The sequence below is a fragment of the Heterodontus francisci genome, chromosome 30, assembly GCF_036365525.1.
Source record: "Heterodontus francisci isolate sHetFra1 chromosome 30, sHetFra1.hap1, whole genome shotgun sequence".
Classification (NCBI taxonomy): domain Eukaryota; kingdom Metazoa; phylum Chordata; class Chondrichthyes; order Heterodontiformes; family Heterodontidae; genus Heterodontus; species Heterodontus francisci.
Genome location: NC_090400.1, coordinates 36,922,661 through 36,931,398, shown reverse-complemented (window position 1 = coordinate 36,931,398; position 8,738 = coordinate 36,922,661).

Sequence of the window (8,738 nt, the reverse complement as noted above, 5' to 3'; positions counted from 1 at the left end):
GACTCTTTGGTTCACAGAATAATTAAGTGCACGATTATCTGTCTTTTAGATTAGAAAAAATTTCAACTTTTAGAGCTTTGTCAATATTTAAAGAGCTTCAAATCTCTATTTGTCTATTAATGTTCTAATCCTTTAATATTGCATGAGATTACAGAATATTTGTCAATTTAGGGATCACATTTTGCTGTTTTATGAAACTAGTAGCCTTGACTGTTATACAAAGCATTCCACTGTTCCATGATGACCATTTGGGATAGTTTTGTGAAGCTCTGCTTCTAACGGGAAAATTCACAATCAAGTAACAATCTGATTTTATATTACGAGTAAAGGAATAGACTGTAATGTAAAGGTGAGATTAATGGATCCTATTTCAATACAGGGGTGTTTCTGTACAAAGTATCATATGCTATGTAGATACTTTAGGTACTTCAAAAACTATGTTTATTTCAAAAAGTGTTGTAACTTTTCAAAATATATCGTCACTTGATCATGAAATTTGATTAAATATTCACATTGGCTGTAACAAAGCAATTTGAGTAGCTTTTTTTGGCAAAACCATATCGAACCTCATGCCTGAGAACTTTCTTGCTGTTATAATTGACTGCAATGCTGACATGAATGCCTAAGGCAATTATTAAATATTTATACAGTGATTAAGTTTGTGTCCTTCATAATATTTGAACAAACCGTAAATAGTTTGTTGCTCATTGAGGTTTAGAATGTTCAGCATTTTGATTCACACAAAGGGCAGGGAGTAAAGACTGACTATAAAATCTGTTTAGCTTTCCCTGAAAATTAGATTTGGGCAATTTTTTTATTTGTAATTTGAATCTTCCCATTGCTAATTATAATCAATGTGTAGTGCAATGATTCAAGACATTGAGTAAATTGGAAACAAATTATTGAGGGGCTTGGTCAAAACATTAGAAAGTTCACAGTTCACTTTTTCTTCGATCCTGGTTGAAAAGTCTGTATATCTTCCGCCAACTCCAGCTCCGCAGTGCAATCAGTCACTAGGAAGGTACTAGTTGACTTCTCGTGGATTTATTTTCTTCCCTTTCTTCAGTTCTGGCAGTCTAACTGCAGATTTGTAAGTTTGGGGAAGTATTATTTGCTTTTATTGGATACCTGGCAGATTGCTGCACTGAAGACACCTATCACTGATATATTTACCATTAGGATCTTTCTACCTGCTTAATAAAATCTTTAGATCTATTTTAAAGTGACTTCAACCGCATGGCATCCCTATTGAGGTGGCTTATCTGAATAGAAATTTAACCATAATGTATCTGTAGTAATCTTGCACAATGAGTTACATTGTCATTGCCGATTATGCCCTTCAATGGTGGCTGTTTTAATGAATCTTAAAGTCTGGTTCATCAGTACTATACGTTTGTTTTAATATTGGATTAGTGATGCTTTTCTGAACTAGGAAGTTTAGTATCATTCAGCTGTTATTCATTTTAAACTGCTGCTCAAAGACAAATAAGTTAATCAGAAGCTTTGGGCTGAATTTTTCTCGCCAAACAGTCGGGTTTCGGTACATGTGGGGAGTTAAATCCCCTGAAATTTACGTCGGGTCGAGATCCCAACATCATCCCGCTCTCTTCCGGCTTTTCCCCTGAGCAGGTTCCGAGTCCAGAAGGGAACGCCCATCCCCACCTTGGGTCTGGCAGGAAAGCTAATGAACCAATTAGAAAGGCAATTAACCCTTTTTAGCCCTGGACTCCTTCTTTCCCAAAAATGCATGTGTTGCCCACTGTGTCTGTCTGCACCTCACCAGGGTCACCAAGGCGAGTGCCCAATGGGAAGAGGTGCGAGCGCTTTGTTCATTTGCTCTGAAGAGCTCCAGCCATGGCCAGGTGAGAAGCTACTGTTCAAAGCATTCTTTTTCTCAAAGAATGCTATCGCTGCTTGACGGATGATTGTCCCTTCACCTGTCTAACGTTTCACTCACCATCAACTACGCTTCCCTGCTTCCTGCTTTCAGTCTTCATAACATGGGTGTAGCTTATGCAGCTCTAACTTGCACCTCTGATGAGGGGCAAGAGCAGAAGTCGCACCACCACTACCAGCAGCAGCTGCCTTCTCCTCAACCACATGCCCCTGCACTGGGTAAATGGGATGGACACAGTTTCAGCTGGAAGGAGGTGAGACCTGTTACGAAAGTGATTCTATTTCTCGTTAAAAATATTTTTTAATGGAATTTATGGTTAAACTGAATAAATGTTGGATCAGTGCTTTTTTTAAAAAATAGAAACATCAAGAGGACACTGAGGAAGCCAGATTGGCAACAAAGTTGCTGGTTGTCACATGGCTCGGGTTAGGCTTGGAACAGAAACCTTGGTAACTGGGGCAGAGCGCTCCTTGATTGGACAAGCCCAGTCATAACAGAGAGCACCTGGGATGGGGAGAAAGACTGATGAGATTTCTGGTTGTGGGTCAGTGTGTGTTTTACCTTCCAGAAAGAGATAAAGTCTGCTGCTGAAGTGTCAAAACGGACAGAAGACCACAACCCAGCTCGCTTCCCAGAAATGTCATAGAAGATTCTGTGAAGTCCACTGTGTAGATTTGTCTTGTTTCCTGTATTTGAAGAAAGTCTGTTAAAAATAATTCTCACCGCCACCTGAAGAGAACTGTTCTAGAGATCTCAGTGGTCTGCCTGTGTGTGCTCGGAGGTTGGACTGTATGCCAGTTTGGGACAACATATCTCGTCTGCTGTTTCCTTCAAAAGTGAGCAAGTAGTTAATCCAAATGCTTTTTGTCTGTAACAGAACTCTGATCTAAAAATCCCTTTTTTTTTTGGTTAACTGGTGTATATGTGCGTGTGTGAGTGTGAAGGGTTTAAGGTAAAAAGGGACTTTCAAATTTGGTACGGCAGAAAGGGGACTTAATAAAATTTAATGTTGGATTTTTTAAAAAATGGATCTGTGTGATATTGTTTTACTTCATTACTAGTTAAGATTTGTTTTATAATCTGTTAATTTTGTTGTTCAATAAAGAAACCTGGTTGGTGTATTCTATTCTGGGGGAAAATCATCAATCTAATTGACTGTTTCAGTAAGTGGGAAAATTAAAAAAATATGTTGTGACCTGTGGAAAAGTGGAACTGAATTAACAGTGCATTCCTCCCACCTCAGTCATAACAGATCTCACCACAGAGTCCACAGGCAGAAGATCAGCTCTCTCGTCAAGTTTGAGCACCAGTAGCTTAGGAGGCTCAGGCTCTTGCAGCAGGTTGCTGCTGACATCTGCGGCCTCGTGGAAGAATACCTCCTTCCCATTGTTGCCTGTCACTGGAGGGCCATCCCACCCCACAACCCTGGGTTTCTGCCTCTCACCAACGTGTGCTCTCTTCTCGGACAAGGAGAGGAAGCAGAGAGGTGGGAGTGCTCGAATGGCTTGTGTGGAAGAGAAGGGAAGGTGACTAAGGCATGGGTGTTAGAAGGCAATAGGCTGAGGGTAAGTGTGAGTGTTTGCCGCAAGGTGTGTTGCTCTAAGGAGTGCTGTACAGGAGAATGCTGGCAAAGTCAGTGTGGAATGTTATACCACTCACCTGCCATGCCCTCCTGAGGTCCCAAGGGATCTGCTGTATGCATGGTCTTCAGGTTGAAGGGATCACACTCCTACTGCTGACTTCCTCGGCTCCTTCCATTCATGCTGGTTTGGTTGGAGAGTTTGTTCTCGTCCTCCCATCCTTGGGACAGCTCAACTTACTGCAGTCCCTCCAATCCTGCAGCAGGACTTCAGGTTAGAGGGAGAGACCCAGGGTAGGGGTGGGGCGTGGAGGCAGAGCGGCCCAGGTTTCCTCTCTATTTCTGTGGTTGCTACAACCTCAAAAGTCCAAGTGCTGGTGAGTCCTTGTAATCCATGCTGTGGTGTCTATAATTAAAAATCCTTCCTTTGGCAGAATGGACATGTCATCCCGCCTGCCTGCGCTCCCTGATTGGTTGGGGTACCCAGAGGTGGGATGCTAATGCTGTTGCTCTGGGAAAGAGCCTCAGCGAAGCCCATCCATTAGGAAATCTAGTTCCTGAGCTGAAAATGGTCCTGCTATTCCAGGAGGGACTAAGTCCTCAAGACTCCGCCTGTGAGTCAGTGTTGAAATCAGGGACCATAAACTCAATGTTTTACAGTTTCAAGTGAGGAGTGAGCGAGTGACCATTCCTAAAGTCAGGGAGTGTTGGATTTATTTCAGTCATGTCTGCAGGAATTAGTAACCAAAACTAAGGAATGACTGAAGAAAACCTTGAATGCAGTTTAGCCATTAGACCACTAAAACCTAATTTATTGCAAAAGGAATAAGGAATAAGTTAACTGCCAGCCAGTTAAGAAGGCACGGCTTATAATTTTTTTTTTTTGATAGCCATCCATAGAATTTAACAAATTAAAACTTGGTCAGAAGAGGTACCATGAGATTGGAAAGTCAGATTTTTAGCTGGGTGACTGAAGATGGACGCAGAGACTGGGCAGTTCCCCATAAAAAGGCCAATTTAAGGTTGCGCAGAGGAATGAACCAAAAGCAGAGGCCTGGGAAGAGATTTCCTATCTACATTCCCTCCTTGGATGCCAAAAATGTAGCAGGAGAAAGCCAGGGAAATAATTGCATTGGGAGTATCTGCCATGTTGAATGTAGGTACTTTTTGTTACCAGTCATTGAATCCCAAATCCACCATGTTGACCCTTTATTTGATTTATAACCAAATGATATTGATCATGTTGCCTGAACTATTGTGTTAAGGTGTTGAACATGGCTCATCTGAGAAATGTTGAAGACTAAAAGCTTTGTAATTTTATACCACTGATGCCAATTATCCATTTTACTAGGGATAGTGAAAAATAAATTAGGATTCTAATTTCAGACATTCTTGTCATTTTCACTAATTCTGTTTATCTCCTCTATTGCCTTCTGAAGTAATCCCAGTCTTGAATTCTTAATTTGCTAAGGACTTAGAAACCATATTCCAAAATGCTTCTGTACAAAACCACATTATAACTTTAATAAACAAGTGTGTTCCAAATCATTTAAACAAATAAAACCATTCTCTTAGAAACTGCACTGTCATCGTACAGCTGGCTTTTCATCTCGAGTACAAGCAATGCAAAACTGTACACATAAAAATCTAGACCAACTGATACACAAAATACAGCATCGTCTGTTATATCACAAAGGAACACAAGCAATACACATAGTTTTACAATTTTACACCGTGTACCTATACAAAAATAAGTTATTAAATACTCAACACATTGCACTTTGTAACAGCAAGAGATGAGATACTTTGGTCAAGCAGATATGCAACTATGTGAAACACTGCAGTCTTTTAATATAGTGAAACAGTCAGACAATTATATTTAAACATTTGTGAACAACTATACTATTGTGACCAGGTCAAAAACACGAAAGTGTAATAACAAATATTTAACATACTTGCTCTGAGGAAAGAAGTGTTCCACACTATTTGTAGACCTGTAAAAGTTGCTCACGTGCATGTGCAGGAGTTTAATGACAACCTTTGTTGTCATCATCCTTTTCACAGGTTTTTACTCCTGCAATTTTGTTCTACGTGCATGGTTGATCATATAACTCAAACACTAATGACTCCTTCAGTAGGCAAGAACAGCTGGGGCTTTTGAAGTAGGATTTTCAGTTACAGAAGAGAAGTTATCTTGTCACAAGCCCTCTTTTGGTCTGGCAGCTCATCAGCTACTTTCACTGAAGGTAGACAGTTTGGTATGATGATTATTTTACAAGCTCTCGATACCCTGACCTGGCCAAAGACTCTCTCACTTTTTGGGCTGAGTCATTGTCCAAAATTTTAACTTCTATGCAAATAAACAACTTTGATTCGGATGGTGGGAGGTGGGGATTCTCGGCTGCATCTGTTTACTCCATAACCTACTGCGCAGAATCACAATCAGCTGAAGAAACTGTGTACATGTTGTATGCATAGTTGATGAATGATAAATTGGAAATCATCTTCCCCCTTACTTACAATATCTGCTAGCTTCGAGAGGTTGCAGTTGACTTGGTGAGTGTCCTCTAGCTAATGTTGCCATTGTTTCTATTTAAGTAGAAAAAGATGGTCTTACTGTACAAACGTGCACAAATTAAACACTGACATGTCCTACAGGCAATCTATGGTAATGGAAGCTCTGCCTGATCCACACTTGCTGATTTGAAATACACATTATGCCACCAAACCACAGTGGAAGAACAATGAGTGACAGGACATGTTCTGAGTCTGTAATTTGTCCCAAAATTCCATTTGCCATTGGCACAATTTTCCTTCCATGTGAGCAATACAAACACACATCCTTCCTCTACCCCTTAGGAAGAGGGATATAACAGGCCCACAAATACCTCACCCCCAAGAAGGCACGAACTGAATCAGCGCGGGCTACTTTTGGTCAGCTTGTGCCTGGTTATAATAAAACATCAGTGGAAACCAGAGAGAAGTTTGCCAATTTATCTTGATTAACAACACAACTTAAATAGCACCTTTAACACAACCATCAGAGATCAGAAATTGGTGTCTAACAGTTAATGGTACAGGTTGAGTAGTGATGGAAAGCATTGTCATATAGGCTTTGAGAGAAGTAGCAAAGTGGAGGAGTTTTCAAAATGTATGCCAGCTGAAGGCTTGGTCACATATGGTGAGGTGGAGCAGAGGAAAGAGGAGGGCAGAATGGGCAAGAGGCTATATTTGGACGACAGAAGCGCATAGTTTGGGATGTTGAGCTGCAAGGAGAGTGGTTCAGGATCACGGAAAATCCTAAAATAAGGAGTTTGAATGCAATGCATTAACAAAGGGACAACAGAGATTGTTGAGAACCTAGTTGCTCACAAGCAGGAATTACTGTGGAACAGGATGCAAGTGGCAGAATTTGTTCAATTTGCAGTATACCTTCGGTGGCAGTCAGCAGTGTTGGTTTGTCTGGCTGCTTTCCAACGCACTTACAAAGAAGCTAATTTGTGAGGGGGCAATTATGGAAGCCATCTTGACAATGCCATCTTTTTAAAAAAACTTTTAAATATGAGGACAGCATACAAGCCTTGAAGCAACTATAGTTTCAGTGGCAGTGTGGGGGGGGGGAGGTACAGGCGGAGCTGGATGATGTTGCAGTGATGGTAGTGAAGGTTCTTAGTGATGGATGAGATATTGCAGTTTGAAGTTCACCGCTGGTTGGGTTCAGTCTGAGTAGGTGGTGGAGAGACTGATGAAGCTGGGGAGGGGTGTTTAGGATGTGCCGTTTTGATGGTAGATGAGTGCGATTGTTGCAGTCTTGCCACTATTAACCAGAAAAAAAGTCTTGGCACACCTACACGGACACAAGACAAGTAGTCAGCATAAGACTGGTCATGGAGTTGAGGTGGGTATTAGAGAGGTAGAGTTGAGTGTCAACTGGAAGCTGATTTTGTGTCTATGGACAAGGCCCCTCAAGGCCAGCATGGAAAAATGGAATCAAGGATTGAAGATTGGCTGATCCAAGGTATTAATGCGGGGATGAGTGAAGTCATTGCCAGAAATGTGCTGGCTATGTTGGGATAAATAGGACTTGAACTATATTAGTCCCAAGCAGGACATTTGGTAATTGACCATTTCAAATGTCAAGTACAGATCGAGGAGAGAGAGTTCATCGTGGTTGTAGACTCTGTGCAACTGATGACTTTGAACAGAACAATCTCAGTGCTGTGGATAGGGTAGAAACCAGACTAAAGCATTTGTACAAGAATTGATAAGAAAGGTGAGTGCAGACTTCAGTAATAAATATGCATTCAAGAACTTTAAGAGAGAAAGGGAGGTTGCAAACCGGGTGATAGTTGGAGGAAAAAGCTTTTGGAGAGGGGGCGGGGCAAGGGACAGTGTTGAGAAGGGCTGCTGTGCAAAGGTAACTGGGTCAGCAAGCACTGGGAAATAAAAAGTTGTTTTGTCAGGAGTTGACTTGAGGGGAAAGAGGGTATTTAGCGAAAATGAGCCCAGGAAAGGCTGGGGGAGACTCTTCAGCATGATTAAAGGGCTGAAGCGTCAGAGACGAGACAGTAGAGGAAGGAAGAGACTGAGGCAGCCAAGTGAGTGTTCTCAATCAAGACAAAATGGGCTTGCTTCTCACACTTGGAGGCAAAGATGGAAAAGGTAAGAAAAGGAGATGAGGAAGCAGTTTATTTTTTGAGGGATCCAGTGTTATCCTTGAGGATAACTTTGGAGGAGTAGGATGATTTGGCTGGAGATGGAAAAAGGCACTTTTGCTTGAGGTTGTTCAGCCAGATCGGATGATGGATCAGGCACACCTTAGACTGAAATTACAACACATGACTGCCTCCATGCTAAACACCAAAAGCAGAAGTTTACAAAAAGAGCTACGCAGTGTCACACCAAATGGATGCAAACAAAACCCTCTAACCTACTGCCAGTTGAGAACGAAGGTGGAGAATTAGACAACTAAGAGGAGAAGGAGGCTGAATGAACCTCTCTATTTTCAACCATGCTAGAGTTCACTATGTGAGTGCAAGGAACAAGACAAAATACTTTGTAAGCATCTTCAGTCAAAAATGCCATGTAGACAATCCTACCTGGCCTCCTCCCAAGTCTCCACTATCATAGATGCCAGTCTCTGGCTAATTTGGTTCTCTTCACATGACATTAAGAACTGGTTGCGTGCACTGGACATAATGAAGGCTAAGGGGCCATAATAGTATCCTGATTGCAGTACTGAAGCTGTGACACCAGAAGCTT